The 19,448-nt window shown below is 46.0% G+C and overlaps 1 protein-coding gene across 2 annotated transcripts in view; it reads right to left on the bottom strand.

Annotated features, from left to right (window-relative positions):
- MYL3 (myosin light chain 3) overlaps window positions 1–17,980 on the bottom strand; it is a 61,065-nt gene extending 43,085 nt beyond the window's left edge. For both annotated transcript variants that reach the window (XM_079947080.1, XM_079947079.1), the window contains exon 1: window positions 17,977–17,980. The gene's annotated coding sequence lies outside the window, so the exon portion shown is untranslated. The remainder of the gene's footprint in view (window positions 1–17,976) is intronic.
- Window positions 17,981–19,448: the final 1,468 nt, after the last annotated feature.

Genomic DNA, 19,448 nt, shown 5'->3' with positions numbered 1-19,448 from the left:
GAACAACTCTGTCTTACAGGCCCTGCGGAAAGAAATCAGATCCTGCAGGGCCCTGGTCTCATGAGACAGAGCGTTCCACCAGGCCAGGGCCAGTGTTGAAAAGGCCCTGTCCCTGGCTGAGGTTAACCTGACTTCCTTAGGGCCCAGCACCTCTAGAGTGTTGCTATTTATGGACCTTAAGGTCCTCCGTGGGGCATACTGAGAGAGGCGGTCCCGTAGGTACGAGGGTCCTAGGCCGTGAAGGGCTTTAAAGGTCAAAACCTTTATGATACCCATGGCAGCCGACCCCCCTTCCTACGCCACTGCAGAGGAGGCACCCCTAGCATAAATCTTTGGCAAACTTCTGGATGGCTCCCTGGCAGAATTCGAATCTTGGCCTCATACTGCAAAAGCAGTTATTCTCTTCTCCTGCTCTTAGGTGACTCCTCCCTATGAACAAAACAGAACTCACACAATGAGACACTGTTTCTCATATATATAATCTCACACAGCTGCAGAGACCGGCTTTTACTTCTTTATTTAGAAGTCCCCCCCCCCCGCCTCACCCATCAGTCTCACTCACTTAATTTACTTTTTTAACAGAATGCTCCAAAACACAATGGGGACTGCGTATAAATAGCAGAAGCTGGTCTCAATTAAAACATCCATAGTCTGCACGTGCCTCCAAGAGCTCTCGCTCGCACTGCGTTTTTTTTGGGGGGGCGAGCTACGATTCCCCCTTTCTCCCTCACTCCCCCCACCTTCCTTCCTTCCTTCCTTCCTTCCTTCCTTTCTTTCTTTCTTTCTTTCTTTCTTTCTTTCTTTCTTTCTTTCTTTCTTTCTTTCTTCCCTAAATTAATCCATTCCCTGATGGGGCATGGTCTAAATGCATTCCAGACATATTTATTTTTCTGCTGACAGCCAATGTTTTGGGGGGAAAGAGGGGAGGGGGGGTTTTAAGAGAGCCACATGATACCCTGGGTGGAAGTTTGGAAAGAACTGCAACTCGGATCGAATTCTCCAGCGGGAATCGGGGACTGAAGCCCTAATGCAAAGCAGAATGGCATTGTGAAAAACTGAAGTCTCCTCAGCTGAAGTAATATCGGATGCTTAGCAAGCTGGAATGAAGGCTGTTGCGCAAATTCAACTGGTTTCATTTTGTGGAAACCACTTCTCCCCCCCCCCCCCCCAGGTGGTGAAGATCACTACAGACAATATACTCACCTTCCTCCTTTGCTGCCCACTTTCCAGAACCTCTCTCCCCCCCCCCAGCAGTTTTCCAAGGGGCAGCGAAAATGGGCGAAGCCATTGCTCTGCATCACCAACCTAGACAGCATCTTAAAAAGCAGAGACATCACCTTGCCGACAAAGCTCTATATAGTTCAAGCTCTGGTTTTCCCAGCAGTGATGTATGGAAGTGAGAGCTGGACCATAAAGAAGGCTGATCGCCAAAGAATGGGTGCTTTTGAATCCTGGTACTGGAGGAGACTCTTGAGAGTCCCATGGACTGCAAGAAGATCAAACCTCTCCATTCTGAAGGAAATCAGCCCTGAGTGCTCACTGGAAGGACAGATCCTGAAGCTGAGACTCCAAGACTTTGGCCACCTCATAAGAAGAGAAGACTCCCTGGAAAAGACCCTGATGTTGGGGAAGATGGAGGGCACAAGGAGAAGGGGACGACAGAGGACGAGATGGTTGGACAGTGTTCTCGAAGCTACTAACATGAGTTTGACTAAACTGCGGGAGGCAGTGGAGGACCGAAGTGCCTGGCGTGCTCTGGTCCATGGGGTCATGAAGAGTTGGTCACGACTAAACGACTAAACAACACCCAGACGATATCAGAAAGTGGAGGGCAGGGGCCTTGTGGCCCTCACTCCTCAGTCCCTATATCAGGTGTGGGGCAGGTGGGTGTGGCTTGGGGGAGGCAGTGGCATATGAAACCTATTCTGGGCCTAAGGAGGCATGGGGTCCAGAACCTGCCCGCTCTTTCTCTTGAGGTTGCCGCCAGACAATTCCCTCCCCTGCTCTTTCTTGGAGCTGAGTGCGAAATCACATGACGCAGAGAGGCTCACGCAAAGACCTGCTGGAAAAGCAGGTGAACTTTTGAACTCAGAGTGCACTTTTAGTATCCCAGATCGACGGCGGGGGGATGCTATAAAGGTTTTTATTGCTGTTTATTTGGGAAATGACCGGCTAGAAGGGCGAGAGGCCATGTTCCCTGTAAACGGGTCATATTGTTGATCCCAAACTCCCAGCCAAACTTTATGGCTCTCAGGATCATCGTAATCAACTAGACCGGGGAAGGTTTTTGGGAAGCCAGGATTGAAATCGGCTGTGGTAGGCGGGAAAGCTGCCGAGGAAACAAGCAGCAGGGGTTTATTCTGCGACCTTCCGCACCCAAAGCTGAGCTATATGGACTTCTACATGCCAAGCATGTGCTCCACCACTGAACTATGTGGCCCTTCACACACTGACCTGCGCTGGCCCACAAGGAAGCATCGCAGAGCAGCAAGAAGGTTTTATTGCTGCATCGATGGGTGAGTGTGAAGCCATATTGCAGGAGGCAAGAGAGGTTGTTGCTGCCAGACTCCTATCATAGGAGATATGATACCTATCTTCCAATACAGTGGTACCTCCAGTGGCGTAGCGTGGGGGGTGCAGGGGGGGCCGGCCGCACCGGGCGCAACATCTGGGGGGGGGCACTCGCCGCCTCCGGAGTCGCCGAAGAGCCTCGGGCGCAGGCTGTAGCAGAGCCCCATGTCTCGCAGAACCGACGAGCTGTGCGCGCGTCCGGGCTGAAGGCGTCCGGCAGGCAGCGGTCTCAGCGCTCGCTACGGTCCCCGGGCGTCAGGGCCCCGGAGGGCGCGCCAGGCAGCCCCTCCTCACAGCCCTGCCGCCGCCGCTGCTGCTGCTGCAGCTGCTGGGCCATGTTGCATTTTCCTCACCTCTCTGCCCTCCTCCTCCTCCGGGCAAGCGGTGTCATTTGGGCGGCAGTGCCAGCGGCAACTCGCCTCAGATTACCTGACACAGACCCGCCGCTGCCGCCGTGGCTACCTTACCGTAAATACCCCAGCCCAGGCAGCAGCAAGAAGAAGCTGGCAGCGGTGGCAGGTTAGGGGTTAGGGGCGCAAATTACTTGCCTTGCCCCGGGTTAGGGGGCGCAAATTACTTGCCTTGCCCCGGGTGCTGACAACCCACGCTATGCCGCTGGGTACCTCAGGTTAAGTACTTAATTCGTTCCGGAGGTCCGTACTTAACCTGAATCTGTTCTTAACCTGAAGCACCACTTTAGCTAATGGGGCCTCCTGCTGCCGCCGCGCCGCCAAAGCACGATTAACCTGAAGCACTATTTCTGGGTTAGCGGAGTCTGTAACCTGAAGCGTATGTAACCTGAGGTACCACTGTATCTAAAGGGCTGTCACATGGAAGATGGAGCGAGCTTGTTTTCTCCTGATTTTACAGGACCACAAGTTTCACATGAGTCCACAGTGTGATGCTGCAGTGAAAAAGGCCAGTGCTATTCTAGCCTGCGTGTGACGCAGGTGGCGCTGTGGGTTAAAGCCTCAGCGCCTAGGACTTGCCGATCGAAAGGTCGGCGGTTCGAATCCCTGCGGCGGGGTGCGCTCCCGCTGCTCGGTCCCAGCGCCTGCCAACCTAGCAGTTCGAAAGCACCTCCAGGTGCAAGTAGATAAATAGGGACCGCTTACCAGTGGGAAGGTAAACGGCGTTTCCGTGTGCGGCTCTGGCTTGCCAGAGCAGCGATGTCACGCTGGCCACGTGACCCGGAAGTGTCTCCGGACAGCGCTGGCCCCTGGCCTCTTAAGTGAGATGGGCGCACAACCCCAGAGTCTGTCAAGACTGGCCCGTACGGGCAGGGGTACCTTTACCTTTACCTTTTATTCTAGCCTGCATCAAGACAAGTCTAGTGTCCAAATCAAGGGGAGAAATAGGATCACTGCTTTGGTCAGAACACGCCTGGAATACTGTGTTAAATTCTGGGCACCACAATTTAAAAAAGGGTGTTGACAAGCTGGAACATGTGCAGAGGAGGGTGACCAAGATGGTCAAGGGTCTGGAAACCAAGCCTGATGAGGAACGATTGAAGGAGCTGGGTATGTTTAGCTTGGAAAAGAGGAGACTGAGAGGAGATGTGAGAGCCATTTTCAAATATCTCAAGGACTGTCACATGGAGGTTGGAGCATGCTTATTTTCTGCTGCTGTGGAGGGTAGCACCCGAACCAATGGATTCAATTTACACACAAAAAAGGAGATTCTGACAAAACACCAGGAAGGAATATGTTAGCAAGAGCTGTTTGACAGTGAAATAGACTCCCAGCAGAGATGGTGGACTCTCCTTCCTTTTAAAGCACAGGTTGGGTAGCCATCTGTCATGTATGAGTAAGTTGAGATTCCTGCATTGAAGGGGTTTGGACTGGATGAAACCTTGGGGTTCATTCTCTGGTTGCGACAGCTGCTACAGGCAACCAGAGAAAGCTTGATTCCAGGTCTCTCTCAGCGTCACCCACCAGTGATTCATTCTCTGGCAGTGTTCAGTGGAAATCAAATTCGGGAGAAAACAAGCCCATTGAAGGACACAGCTAGGGGCAAAGTCTACAACCTGCCATCAGTGCTGGCGACCTCTTCAATCCCAGCCAACGCAGGCAACCCGAGGCTTTATCAGGCCTATGATTAAAACTGATTGCAGAGCCAGGCTTGGCTCAAAGAAAGGCACGGGCCCTGGAATCTTAATCGAAGCCTTATGTACATTCTCCAAAGCACTTCAAGACCCACAACATCATAGGGTTGGAATCCAGCGTTCCCTGGCAATAACTTAAAAAAAAAAAAAATTCTCATTCCCTAACCCCTGCTTGGCAGCTTCTTTGAAATAAACCAATTGCTGTGAGCCACACGATTGGGTAGCCACATCAAAACGAAACCGCAGGTACTGTAAGCAACCTCAATCGCAGCTGCGGAACACTGAAATTCAGAAAATATTAATGCCGTTCACAGAGGTAGCAGACGGTCAGGGTTTTCGTTTGCTTGTTGAAGTTCGTAAAGCAACCGGAGCACCAATCGGGAGATCAACAGCCCAGCATTGTCCCCCTGCGCTGCAGTGGTTGCTCGCCAGAAGAGGACGCTGCTGGCTTGGTGTTCGCTGCACCTGAGCGCCCCCAGTGCAGGTGGCCAAAAGGAGTATTGCACCTTATTGACTCGATAGTTGTCAGGTGATGCAAAAAGGGGCATGGCAACCGAACTTCCTTACACAATGGTACCTTGGTTCTCAAACCTAATCTGTTCCAAAAGTCCGTTCCAAAACCAAAGCATTCCAAAACCAAGGCGCACTTTCCCATAGAAAGTACTGCAAAATGGATTAATCCGTTCCAGGCTTTTAAAAACAACCCCTAAAGCAGCAATTTAACATGGATTTAATGATCCTACGAGACCATTGATCCATAAAATGAAAGCAATAAACAATGTACTGTACAGTGGTACCTCTGGTTACGAACTTAATTTGTTCCAGAGGTCCGTTCTTAACCCGAAACCGTTCTTAACCTGAGGCGCGCTTTCGCTAATGGGGCCTTCCGCTGCCGCCGCGCCGCTACCACACGACTTCCGCTCGCACTCTGGGGCAAAGTTCGCTACCAGGAGTAGCTACTTCCGGGTTAGTGGGTTAGCTTTTGTTTTTGCTATTTATTTTGTGTTTTTTCTTTTGAGGCTCTTTCAGTTAACTTCTTTTTGTGACTGTGTGGAACCCCGTTCAGCTACTGAGTGTTTGATTGTGTGACTGTGGAAATGGATAAAAGCCCCCCATCCAAACAATGACTATCATCAGTGCAGGTAAGAAAAAATACAATTTTAATTTTAATCATCTACAATACTGTCTTATTTATTTTATAGTACACTGCATTGATTATTGCTTTCATTTTATGAATCCCTGGTCTCGTTAGATAGTAAACTTCATGTTAAATTGTTGTTTTATGGGTTATTTTTAAAAGTCTGGAACAGATTAATCCGGCTATGCATTACTTTCTATGGGAAAGCGCACCTTGGTTTTGGAACGCTTTGGTTTTGGAATGGATTTCCGGGACGGATTAAGTTTGAGCGCCAAGGTACCACTGTAGAAGAAAGGCTGTATGTGAAAAGATCTGCATAGAAACATGCAAGCATCTTTAAGTGCAGAATTCCTCAAACCCTGAAAGTCAAGTTATATTTTTTAAAAAGATAAGGGGAAAAAATAGCATGTTAGAAAAAGAAAACACTTAAGTAACTGTTTGGCTCCATCCTACTCGAGAGCAGGACCCTGGTAGAGACACATGCCCGACTGGCATGTTCTATCCCTCCTGGTCGATTGTTCGGGAGCTTCAAAAGCTTTCTTCAGCCCGAACATCACAGCAACTGATGCCAACAGACATCGGCACACTTAGGGATCTGCAGAGTCTTCGCAGCTCACGTACCAGACCTCAGCAACTCAGCATTTTGGCTAATCTACTTTACTTACATATAAACACACACGGAGCACTGTAACATGGCTCCCTCTCTCTCTAGCCTCAGACAGCAAAGAGAGAAAGAACAAAGGACAATAGTCCCACTTCACAGATCACAGGAACACAAACATCCGGTCTCCGTCACTTCCCACTCTGTGGAATGAAAACATACACCATCATGTGATAGACAACAATCCCAGGACTGCAATCACGGAGCAGGAATTCTAACAGTAGAAACACCTTTGCAGTTTTAAATGCAGAAATATTTGATGGAGCGATTTGCAGAGCAGTTTTTGCTATCCTAAAAAGCACCAGCAATTCCCTCCCTCGCTCATTCCGGCCCCTCAAGGGCCAAAATGTACTCAGTTATGGTTTCTGTAATTTGTCCCCGCCTTACTGGTTGTGGTCATATTCTTAAAACAAAGAATTGTCCTTGGGGAAGCTGAAGGAACAATGCAAGAGTCTTTCGTATCTCAGAGCAAGTTTAGAATCTGAGCGGAACATGAGAAGAGCCTGCCTGGATGTTATTAAGGATTTGCCAGACCCAATATCAGGTTTCCACAGAGGCCATCTAAATGCCCATAGGAGGAATGGAAGAGGATGCAAGAGCTTAAGCATTTGTCCCCAGCGTCTTAGGAACTGGGTGTTCTGGCCAAGTATGAAGATCAGCTATGGGGAGTCATTGTTGTTTAGTCGTTTAGTCGTGTCTGACTCTTCATGACCCCATGAACCAGAGCATGCCAGGCACTCCTGTCTTTCACTGCCTCCCGCAGTTTGGTCAAACTCATGCTGGTAGCTCCGATAACACTGTCCAATCATCTCATCCTCTGTCATCCCTTTCTCCTTGTGCCCTCCATCTTCCCCAACATCAGGGTCTTTTCCAGGGAGTCTTCTCTTCTCATGAGGTGGCCAAAGTACTGGAGCCTCAGCTTCAGGATCTGTCCTTCCAGTGAGCACTCAGGGCTGATTTCCTTCAGAATGGAGAGGTTTGATCTTCTTGCAGTCCATGGGACTCTCAAGAGTCTCCTCCAGCACCATAATTCAAAAGCATTCATTCTTTGGCGATCAGCCTTCTTTATGGTCCAGCTCTCACTTCCATACATCACTACTGGGAAAACCATAGCTTGAACTATATGGACCTTTGTTGGCAAGGTGATGTCTCTGCTTTTTAAGATTCTGTCTAGGTTTGTCATTGCTTTTCTCCCAAGAAGCAGGCGTCTTGCTCCACGAGTAGGGCTGAATCTCTCCCTAGAGACTAGGCAGCCATGCATCTTAAGAACTTAAGAAGATCAGGCCAATGGCTCTTCTAGCTCAACATCTGTTCTTCCAGGGCCCAGACAGTGGCCTGTGGGAAATCCGCAAGCAGGATTCGAACACAAGACCCCCTCCCCTCCTGTTGTTTCCAGCAACTTGTCTTCAGAAGCATTGCTTTTTAGTCAATTATTTTCTATTGACTTTCCAAATTGAAACCCAATTACAGTGGTACCTTGGTTCTCAAACTTAATCTGTTCCAGAAGTCTGTTCCAAAACCAAAGCGTTCCTAAACCAAGGCGCGCTTTGTCAGGTGATGTTGTCAGGTGATGCAAAAGGGGGTGTGGCAACCGAACTTCCTTACACAATGGTACCTTGGTTCTGAAACCTAATCCGTTCCGGAGGTCTGTTCCAAAACCAAAGCATTCCAAAACCAAGGCACGCTTTCCCATAGAAAGCAATGCAAAAGGGATTAATCCGTTCCAGACTTTTAAAAACAACCCCTAAAACAGCGATTTAACGTGAATTTTACTATCTAACGAGACCATCGGTCCATAAAATGAAAGCAATAAACAATGTACTGCAGTCATACAATCAATCAATCAATCAATCAATCAGTAGCTGAACTGGGTTCCACACAGTCACAAAAACAATAAAAAAGAGCCACAAAAACGCAAAATAAATAGCAAAAACAGACAGGCCTCAGCATAACACTCAAATCGGAAGTGTAACACTCAAAATGGAGCACGTTCAGCTTCTGAAAAAAGTTCGCAAACCGGGACACTTACTTCCGGGTTTGCAGTGTTTGGGTTCCAAGTTGTTTGAGTACCAAGGCGTTTGAGAACCAAGGTACCACTGTATACAAATTAATGAAATTGTGTATAAGTGGTCTCCCGCACGCCGATCTTGATGCGTCCTTGCCATCTGATATTACCGTGTCCCATATTCTTACTTCCTTCCAGTTACATTCCATTTTACAAAATGATCACTTAGCCAACAGCTGCATTCCTAGTGATTTCTGATCATGCTATTATATTATTTGACATTTTGTAAAACGTCAAGCGTGGAACCAAAATTCTTTTCTTTTCAGTCTGCGTGGGCCCAATCTGATAAATCCAGTTGTTGACCTCATTAGCCTGATATTTCTGCCGCTGATGGTTTTTCCTATGGCGACCTTGGACTGCATTCTTCTCTCAGTGTTGTTCCTCCAGTGTGGTTCGGGGTGGAGCTGAAGTATCAAGATTAAACCCCATCCTCCTCAATTTCAGAAGCATTGCTGCCAACAATTTTGGGGGCAAAGCATAGGCCATCAAGTCTAGTAGCCTCAATGAATCTGTCTTATCCTCTTTTTGTTGTTGTTGTTGTTTAGTCGTTTAGTCGTGTCCGACTCTTCGTGACCCCCTGGACCAGAGCACACCAGGCACTCCTGTCTTCCACTGCCTCCCGCAGTTTGCTCAAACTCATGCTGGTAGCTTCAAGAACACTGTCCCACCATCTCGTCCTCTGTTGTCCCCTTCTCCTCGTGCCCTCCATCTTTCCCAACATCAGGGTCTTTTCCAGGGAGTCTTCTCTTCTCATGAGGTGGCCAAAGTATTGGAGCCCCAGCTTCAGGATCTGTCCTTCCAGTGAGCACTCAGGGCTGATTTCCTTCAGAATGGAGAGGTTTGATGTTCTTGCAGTCCATGGGACTCTCAAGAGTCTCCTCCAGCACCATAATTCAAAAGCATCCATTCTTCGGCTATCAGCCTTCTTTATGGTCCAGCTCTCACTTCCATACATCACTACTGGGAAAACCAGAGATTTTACTATACAGACCTTTGTTGGCAAGGTGATGTCTCTACTTTTTAAGACATCCAAATTGGTGGTTATCCTGTGGCAATGTGTTCCATAGGTTAACTCTGCACTGAATGAAGGACTTGATTTCCTCTGGCCTGAATCTGCTTAACTGGATGTCCACAAATTCTAATTTTAAGAGAAAGGGTGGAGAAATTGAAATTGAAATACTTTATTGTCACTTGTACAACTTGTATACAGTGAGATTACATGAGTACCCCGCACTCAGCTCTCTAATAATAATAATAATAATAATAATAATAATAATAATAATGGCCAAGGCACAGCTTGACCCCCTCCTTTGGTAATCCTCACAGAACTCTAGCCCAATGGTTGCCATTAATTTGATTTGAATTGATTTTATAATGAATTGTTTTTAGAATGCTGTATTATTTTCTGTTGTTAGCCGCTCTGAGCCCAGCTTCGGCTGGGGAGGGCGGGCTATAAATAAAATTATTATTATTATTACCCTGCCCATTTGGCTGGGTTTCCCCAGCCACTCTGGGCGGCTTCCAACACAATATTAAAATACAGTAATGCATCAAACATTAAAAGCTTCCCTAAACAGGGCTGCCTTCAGATGTCGTCTAAAAGTTTTGTATTTTGTATAGTCTTAATTCCCCTCATTTACTGACGCACACCCACCAAACCTGAAAGTCAGCTGCCCTGTTGTTATCTTTTCATTCAGCAGCCTAACAGCCCACGGATAGAAGCTGTTCTTTACCCTGTTGGTGCGACTAATCCTGCTTCTATATCTTCTGCCTGAGGGCAGGAGCTCAAGAAAGTGCCGGCCAGGGTGTGAATCATCCCTGAGAATTTTCCTCACTCTCCTGAGGCAACGTTCTTCCGCTATTTCATCCAGCAGATTCACGGGACAGCCCATAATTTACCACCCTCTGTAGGCACTTCCTATCAGTTGATGTCAAACCAGCATACCACACAGTGATGCAGTATAAAAGGACACTTTCTATTGTAGACCGGTAGAAGGAGATAATCAAATGTTGATTGACATCGTTATTTCGCAATACAGTGGAACCTCGGGTAACAGACGCTTCAGGTTACATACGCTTCAGGTTACAGACTCCGCTAACCCAGAAATAGTACCTTGGGTTAAGAACTTTGCTTCAGGATGAGAACAGAAATCGTGTTCCAGTGGCGCAGCGGCAGCAGGAGGCCCCATTAGCTAAAGTGGTGCTTCAGGTTAAGAACAGTTTCAGGTTAAGAACGGACCTCCGGAACGAATTAAGTACTTAACCCAAGGTACCACTGTAATTTGTTTTTGTTTACAGTGTGGAACCCAGTTTAGCTACTGATTGATTGATTGATTGATTGATTGATTGACTGTGTGACTGTGGAAACATTGTTTATTGATTTCATTTTATGGATCAATGGTCTTGCTACAGAGTAAAATTCATGTTAAATTGCTGTTTTAGGTGTTGCTTTTCAAAGTCTGGAATGTATTAATCCATTCCGTATTACTTTCTGTGGGAAAGCATGCCTTGGTTTTGGAACGCCTTGGTTTTGGAACGGACTTCCAGAATGGGTTAAATTTGAGAACCATCGTACCACTGTAGTTAAAACTATGGAATTTGCTCCCACAGGAGCTAATGATGGCTACCAACTCTGATGGGTTTAAAAGAAGGTTAGACAAATTCACGGACGATAAGTCTCTCAATGGCCACATTCTGCCTGTCCAAGAACAGCTGTATTTGGCTTATCAGCCACAGCAGTCCTAGCCACTTACATTACCTGAGCTTACAGCAGCAGAAATGGATCCAGGGCATAGCTGTCAACCGTCCCTTATTTGGTGGGAAACTCCCTTATCCCAGCGCCGTGTCCTGCTGCTGTCCCTTATTGATGATGTCCCTTAAATTTCCCGGGTTTCAAAGGAAGCAGCTCCTCTCCCTCCCTCCCTCCCTCCCTGCCGGCCAGGGAGGAGGGAGGCTCCAACTGTGTTGCTTGGCTGCGTTGCTCACCCAATAAGGAGTCTGAGAACGTCTGGGGGGTGGAGCTTGCATGCCTTGTGCCGATCAAATCGGCCGCGTTGCCTGGGGACTCGCCTTTGCTCAGCGCTTCCCAGCGGAGAGGTGATGGTGGTTTTCCTTGCTGCATCCCCTTTGCTGGGTTGCTGCGCTGTGGGAACCACCGCTTGAGGCTTCGTTTGGCTGCTGGCTGGGCTTTCTGCCTTTGGCTCGGAGGGGCTCAGAAGTTGAACATACCTGTGCCTGGAAAATCCCTTATTTTGGCTGCTGGTCCCTTATTTTCGAGGCTGCTGGTCCCTTATTTTCAAATCTGTAAGTTGACAGCTATGATCCAGGGGCATCTTGGATAGCTCAGACAGAAACGCATGAGACTGTCCATTTCAGGGCTGTGGGTTCAAATCACATATTGGGCAAAAGATTCCTGCATTGCAGGGGTTGGACTAGATGACCCTCAGGGTCCCTTCCAACTTTCCAATTCTATGATTTATGGACCTGTTCTTTCGGAGGGAGCCCAACGCTGTCTAGAAGAGGAAACTACCCAATCTCCTGGACACAGGAACCACCCACCCACCGGTTCTTAAGGTTGAGTAACTGAGTGACAGGCTTGTAGCCTGATTTGGCACCCAAAGAAGGAGCGGAGGGGGAACATATTGCCTCTGGAGTTCTTTGGCATCGGCGTGACGGCCAAGATCATATTCTCTGTTTGCCCCTTGCCAAAAGTCTGGCATGGCTGGGCATCAGGGAGCTCAAAATATCAGAGCAGATTTCTCTGTGTGTAGACAGGAGCCATGCCAGCTACTTGGCAGGAAAGTCAACAGTTTCTTTTTTTTTTCTTTTTCTTGTGCCCACTTTTGGTTCTGCTGAAATGCTAAATTCCCGGAAGATGGTGCTGGGAGGCAAGTCTTCCCCTTCAGAAACCTGTCTTGCTCTTTAAGGTACGAAATTTGGAGCATTTACATCTCAGTTAAGGAATGACAGCTCTGCTCAGAACACATAGGAGTAAAAAAATCTGCCCTGAATCTGCCAACACTCAGTTCATCACGCAGCCTGGAAACTAACATAGGAACACAAGAAAAGCCTGCTGGATGAGGCCAATGGCCCATCTCGACCGGCATCCTGTTCTCACAGTGGCCAACCGTATGCTTGGGTAGAACCCGCAAGCAGGATTCGAACCCAAGAGCAACTCAACCCTCCTGCCGTTTCTTTTTTTAAAAAATATAATATTTATTAAAATTTTAAAGGTTACAAAAAGAAAAAAGAAAAATACCACATTAAACAAAATTAAAACAAAAATAAAACAACACATCACAATATGTAAAAACAGAAAAATAAGATCCATTAAACAGAAACAAAAACGCAAAGAAAAATACAGCAAATCTTCTCATTACTTATCTTTCATTAGCTTATTTCCTTGACCTCCTCACACCTCCCTTTTTTGTATTCTAGATCAAATATCCATTTCAGCAAATCCTTTCCCTCTTTTAAAATTTTAGTCCTGTAAATTATCTTAATATGATGTAACTTTACTTTTCCTCCTTTCACCAATTAACAGTCAGTTATTCCCAAATCCTTTATATCATTCCTGCTAAAATCATATAATATTATTCCAACATCCTTCTAACAGTTATTAATTTTACAATGTTTCTGTAAATAGTCTTTAAATTTCTTCCAATCTTCCTCCACCGACTCTTCTCCCTGGTCTCTGATTCTGCCAGTCATTTCCGCAGGTTCCATGTAGTCCATCACCTTCATCTGCCATTCTTCCCAGGTGGGTAGATCTTGTGTCTTCCATCACCCCTCCTGCCGTTTCAAGCAACCTGCATTTAGAATCCTTGCTGCCTTCAGCTCAGAAGCACACTGTTGTCTGCCAGCCCTTTTAAGAGAGGATCCATCTTCTGAAAAATACAAGACGTTTCAGCAAAGGGCAACCACAATGCCCAAGGTGATAGAATGATGTGCGGCAGCGTTCGGGACGTCTCAGAAAAGACGAGTAAGGGGTGATATGGTAGAAGATATTTGGAGAGAGTCTCTTCCTTTAAATTCCTAGGAGTTTATCTCGGTGAAGATCTTACTTGAAAAATTAATACAACCCAGGTGGTTAAGAATGCCCAACAGAGACTTCATCTCCTCAGAATACAGTGGTACCTCGGGTTAAGAACTTAATTCGTTCCGGAGGTCCGTTCTTAACCTGAAGCACCGCTTTAGCTAATGGGGCCTCCCGCTGCCACCATGCAATTTCTGTTCTCATCCTGAAGCAAAGTTCTTAACCCAAGGTATTATTTCTGGGTTAGCAGAGTCTGTAACCTGAAGCGTATGTAACCCAAGGTACCACTGTAACTGAAAAAGCCTCAAAAACAAAAATGCAAAATAAATAGCAAAAACAAGAGCACCAAACCTCATCCGTTCTGGAAGTCCATTTGACTTCTGAAATGTTCGAAAACCAAGGCGCAGCTTCTGTTTGGTGCAGGTGCCCCAGAAACAATAGCCAACAGCTGCATCAGACATTCAGCTTCCGAAAAACTTTCAATAACCAGAACACTTACTTCCAGGTTTTCGGCATTTGGGAACCAAGGTGTTTGAGTAACAAGGCGTTTGAGAACCAAGGTACCACTGTACAAGATAGTAAAATTCATGTTAAATTGCTGTTCTAGCAGTGGTTTTTAAAAGTTTGGAACAGATTAATCTGTTTTTCATTACTTTCTATGGGAAAGTGCACCTTGGTTTAGGAACGCTTTGGTTTTGGAATGGACTTCCGGAACGGATTAAGTTTGAGAACCAAGGTACCACTGTACGTTGATGCTGCAACTGCAGACGACCCTGATTTCTCTCTCTTCCTCTGAGAGAATCCTCCAGTCTCCAAAACGTTTCCCCACCGGACTCCAGAATTCCGAGGGAAATCCAGATTTTCGAAAGCTGACCCCTTTCCAGCGGACAAGTTATCGCTGTCTCTCCCCCGGCCCCCTCCCCACCTTGGCGGCAAGCACCGTCCTTTTTAATTTCCTGCAATCCAATTAAGACGGGGACCTGGGTTCGTTCGCAGCTTTATCTGCTCTGTAGCTCTTTATGCGGCCGAGTCCATGGGAGTGAATGGAGGGTCTGTGGCTGCTCCGTGGGATTCCAAAATAACCTGTCTTTCGGGCGGCATCCCTGGGTTTTGCTAAACAAACAGACGTGGCTACCCCCATGCCTGCCCTAGATCCTTCGGGGCCTGTGCTCCTTATGAAAGATGGGTTTATTCTGAGGTCAAACGGTACAGTATGAGTGGCGGGGGAGAGGACCTAATTAGCCATTGCTGCTCCGGACGGTGTGTGCTATTTTGTGGACGGCTCCCGATTATGCATTGATTATATTTTTGCAAAATGGAACAAGGCTCCCTCAAAGCCTCTATTTAGGGCCAGAACACACGATGAGGTCAACATTCTTGCCTGCCACTAACTACCACTTAGACGGAGCTCTCGACCACACCTTCGAAATAGCCCCAGAAAGCAAAGGCGTTATTCTCTCTTTGGGAATGTGTCATGGGAACACAGGAAGGTGCCTTGGGACACGACGCTGGCCCAGCCGTCTCAATATCGTCTGCACTGACTCGCAGAGTCTATTTCTCTCTCTCTCCCCCCCCCACCAATAATATTTTTATTGATTTTTTTTTTTTTACAAATTAACTTCAAATTATTGTTGTTTCATGTATCGACTTCCCACGGCCACCTCCGCAGTGTTTTTATTCAAACCCTTAGCTACCGCATTATATATTAAATTTCCATCGATTACCTAAATCCCTCTAATAGAATTATTTTGCATCTGTGCAGGGTTTCAGGTGGGAGATAATTCCTGCCCTTGATGAATACAGTGGTACCTTGGTTCTCAAACTTAATCCCTTCCGGAAGTCTGTTCCAAAACCAAACCGTTCCAAAACCAAGGCACGCTTTCCCATAGAAAGTAATGCAAAAGGGATTAATCTGCTCCAGGCTTTTAAAAACAACCCCTAGAACTGCAATTTAACATGAATTTTACTATCTAACTTAGAGACCATGCATCCATAAAATTAAAGCAATAAACAATGTACTGCAGTCACACAATCAATCAATCAATCAATCAGTAGCTGAACTGGGTTCCACACAGTCACAAAAACAAAACAAAAAAGAGCCGCAAAAACAAAAATGCCAAATAGTTAGCCAAAACAGACAGACATCAGCATAACACTCAAAACGGAGCATGTTTGGCTTCCCAAAAAGGTTTGCAGTGTTTGGGTTCCAAGTTGTTTGAGTACCAAGGCGTTTGAGAACCAAGGTACCACTGTACTTGATATGTTTTGCATAAATATGAACCTTGGGTCTCATCATGGAATAATTTTATGATAGTCATTCCTTGTTAAGATGACGATGATTACCATTTTGGATTTCTATTCCTCTTGCCTTTAAGATGCATTTCAATTTGACGTCTTGCTTGTTGTGTTTGCGAATCTTATTCCGAAAATTATACTTTAAATGAAAAAGAAATTTGGGGGGGATAGATTCCGGACAGTGTCGGATTTACATATAAGCTAAACAAGCTATAGCTTAGGGCCCCACTCTCTTGGGGGGCCCCAAAAAATTTAAAGGATAAAAAACTGGATGTACATTTCCAAAATATAAGATAAAAAAACAAATAAAATAAAACCTACATACAGCAACAGTGTTTTGTGTTGTGTAGGCTCCTAGGATGTAAGTCATGGGTCCCACCTGCTAGCCTGCTCCCTAAAATATTATTAAACATTTCTCTATGCAGTCATACCTTGGAAGTTGAACAGAATCTGTTCCAGAAGTCCATTTGACTTCCAAAATGTTTGAAAACCAAAGCATGGCTTCTGGCTGGATACCTGATAATGGTCACTGATTGCATTACCTGGGCAGCCTGGCCATTCTTTTGTGATGGTTAATACTTTAGTTCCTGACTCCAGGTCACAGGCTCACCCTATTCATACACAAATATGCCCTTAAGACAGGATGCATAAGCAAAAAGACAATGGGAAGGCTTTCCACATTTGCCTCCCTTACTGCAGAGGAATATTTGAGGTCACTGGGATAGTCAAGGTGGCTTCAGGATTGCTCCCCCGTTCTATTTCAGACACATGATTCATATATTTAGATATGTGTGCATTTATGTATATTTATTCTATAACTGAGACCTTAAAATTCTTATAACAGCGCCCATCTGAGAGCTGCCGGAACTGAGTTCCAGTGAGTTCCAGCTGTAAAAAAAGCCTTGCTGGTGGTCCCTTGCCAGATGTAACTTTCAACCACTTCTGCTTCATTGCCTAGGGTCCGCTGCAGATGTGACCGAGGTACCGCAGGCACCACCAAGCAACTGTTGTCTTTGGGTTCAGAGTGGAATTTCAGCTGTAAGAAACTTGCTGATGGACCCTGGGAAATGTGCGATAAGCCTCTGGATTGCTCGATAAATAAAATAAAAATGCTGGAATGAAGCTGAACAGAGATGCCAGGGGGAAGCTATGGTTGCCATATTTTGAAGAGCAAAAAAGAGGACACATTTGCCAACGCCAATTTTGAAGTATTTTTGAATTCTGGTGCTGGAGGAGACTCTTGAGAGTCCCATGGGACTGCAAGAAGATCCAACCTCTCCATTCTGAAGGAAATCAGCCCTGAGTGCTCACTGGAAGGACAGATCCTGAAGCTGAGGCTCCAAGACTTTGGCCACCTCATGAGAAGAGAAGACTCCCTGGAGAAGACCCTGATGTTGGGGAAGATGGAGGGCGCAAGGAGAAGGGGACGGCAGAGGACGAGATGGTTGGACAGTGTTCTCGAAGCTACCAAACTGTGGGAGGCAGTGGAAGACAGGAGTGCCTGGCATGCTCTGGTCCAGGGGGTCACGAAGAGTCGGACACGACTAAACAACAACAACAACTTTTAACTATGCATTGCTATGACGACTTTAATTTTACATACCCTTAAAAAGGAGGATATGTCCTGGAAAAGGAGGGCATATGACAAACATAGGAAAGCCCTATTCCATATTCTCCAGCAACTTTCCCTCCTAAATAGGCACAGAGGTGGAGCATATATCTCATATGCTCACAACCTGGGTTTGGTTTTTTCTTTTTTAACATTCCTCCCCTCCAGGCTTCTTATAGAGGACAGATCAACCCCCTTCTCTTTCTGTCCATACATCCAGGATAAGCAATTTGGGAAGAACAGAGAATTCTGGAAGCTTCTTTTAAAAATAAAAATCCGCAAAACCACAAGGGCCGTCGCTATTTCTTGGAACGCCTCGCAAAAATCCTGGGTTTGGCCGTGGTCAAATAAAGCCCAAATATTGGATTCACCTGATGTCCTGCTGGGTTGGCCTGTGTGGTTTGTGGGAAGGAGAAATGGGAGGCACAAGCTGAGCTCACACACAGGTCCCTTTTGAGTCTCTGGAAACGAAATTGGAAAAGAGGACACAACCGGGGGGAGAGGCTGGTATACGTGGTTTGGAGGAGCGGCTGGAAGGCCATGATGGTCCATTTGGGGCAGCTGTTCCTCTGTCCCTCCTGATCTCAGCAGACATGCAGCTTTCCAAAGCTTCCGATATCCTTCCAGCTCTCTAGCAGAATTGCCACGAAGGCGCAATGCCGCAGAGCTCTACTGGAATCTAGGTAAAGGGACTCCTGACCATTAGGTCCAGTCGCAGACAACTCTGGGGTTGCGGCGCTCATCTTGCTTTACTGGCCGAGGGAGTCGGCATACAGCTTCCGGGTCATGTGGCCAGCAGGACTAAGCCGCTTTTGGTGAACCACAGCAGCACACGGAAATGCTGTTTACCTTCCCACTGAAGCGGTACCTATTTATCTACTTGCACTTTGACATGTTTTCAAACTGCTAGGTTGGAAGGAGCAGGGACAGAGCAATGGAAGCTCACTCCATCGTGAGGATTTGAACCACAGACCTTCTGATCAGCAAGTCCTGGAGACTCAGTGGTTTAGACCACAGCACCACCCACGTCCCCTACCGGAATCTACCCCACCCTAATTTCTTTTTTGTTTAAATTATGATTTTCTAAATAAGATTCGCAAACACAACAAGCAAGATATCAAATTAAAATGCATCTTAAAGGCAAGAGGAATAGAAATCCAAGATGGTAATCATCACTATCATCTTCTTAACAAGGAATGACTAGCATAAAATTATTCCATGATGAGCAGGGCTGGATTTAGGTATGATGAGGCCCTAAGCTAGTGAAGATAATAGGGCCCTTTATATGTCCAGCTGTCCTTTGTGAACAACAAATTGTTGCTGTTTTTTTGTGTTGAATATATGCTATATGGTAATTTATGGACCTCATAGGTATCTCAAGCCATTTGCACATGCAGAATGTAGGCACCCTATATATAGAAAGGAGCAAACCCATGATATTTTAGGGAGCAGGCTAGCAGGCGGGGCCCATGACTTACATCCTAGGAGCTTTCACAGCACCAAACATTGTTGCTGTATGTAGGTTTTATTTCATTTGTTTTTTATCTAATATTTTGGAAATGTACATCCAGTTGTTATTTTCTTCACATTTTCTTTTTTTATTATTATTAAATTTTTACAAATTTTTCTTTTACAAATTATTCAAGCATAGCCATATTCACCAATTTACAAATTTTTGACTTCCACCAGCTCCTCCCACAATCCTCATATTTTATATTTCTTACGCATTTCCTTTATCATATATTGCCAGTTAGAATATCCTTTCATCTCATTTTCTTTTTACAATACCCTTTAACATCACAAAGCCTCTTTAAAACCGACTAGCATTGTCTGTTCATCACAGATATTTTCCAGATAAATCGTAAACTTTCTCCAGTCCTCAGTGAACTTGTGATATTTCTGGTATCTAATTTTCCCAGTCATTTTGTCCAATTCTGCAAAGTCCATAAGTTTCATTCTCCACTCTTCCA

The sequence above is a fragment of the Podarcis cretensis genome, assembly GCF_951804945.1.
Source record: "Podarcis cretensis genome assembly, chromosome: 12".
Taxonomy (NCBI): domain Eukaryota; kingdom Metazoa; phylum Chordata; class Lepidosauria; order Squamata; family Lacertidae; genus Podarcis; species Podarcis cretensis.
Note: the sequence above shows the minus strand (reverse complement) of the source record. Positions and strands in the feature narration are given on the sequence as shown.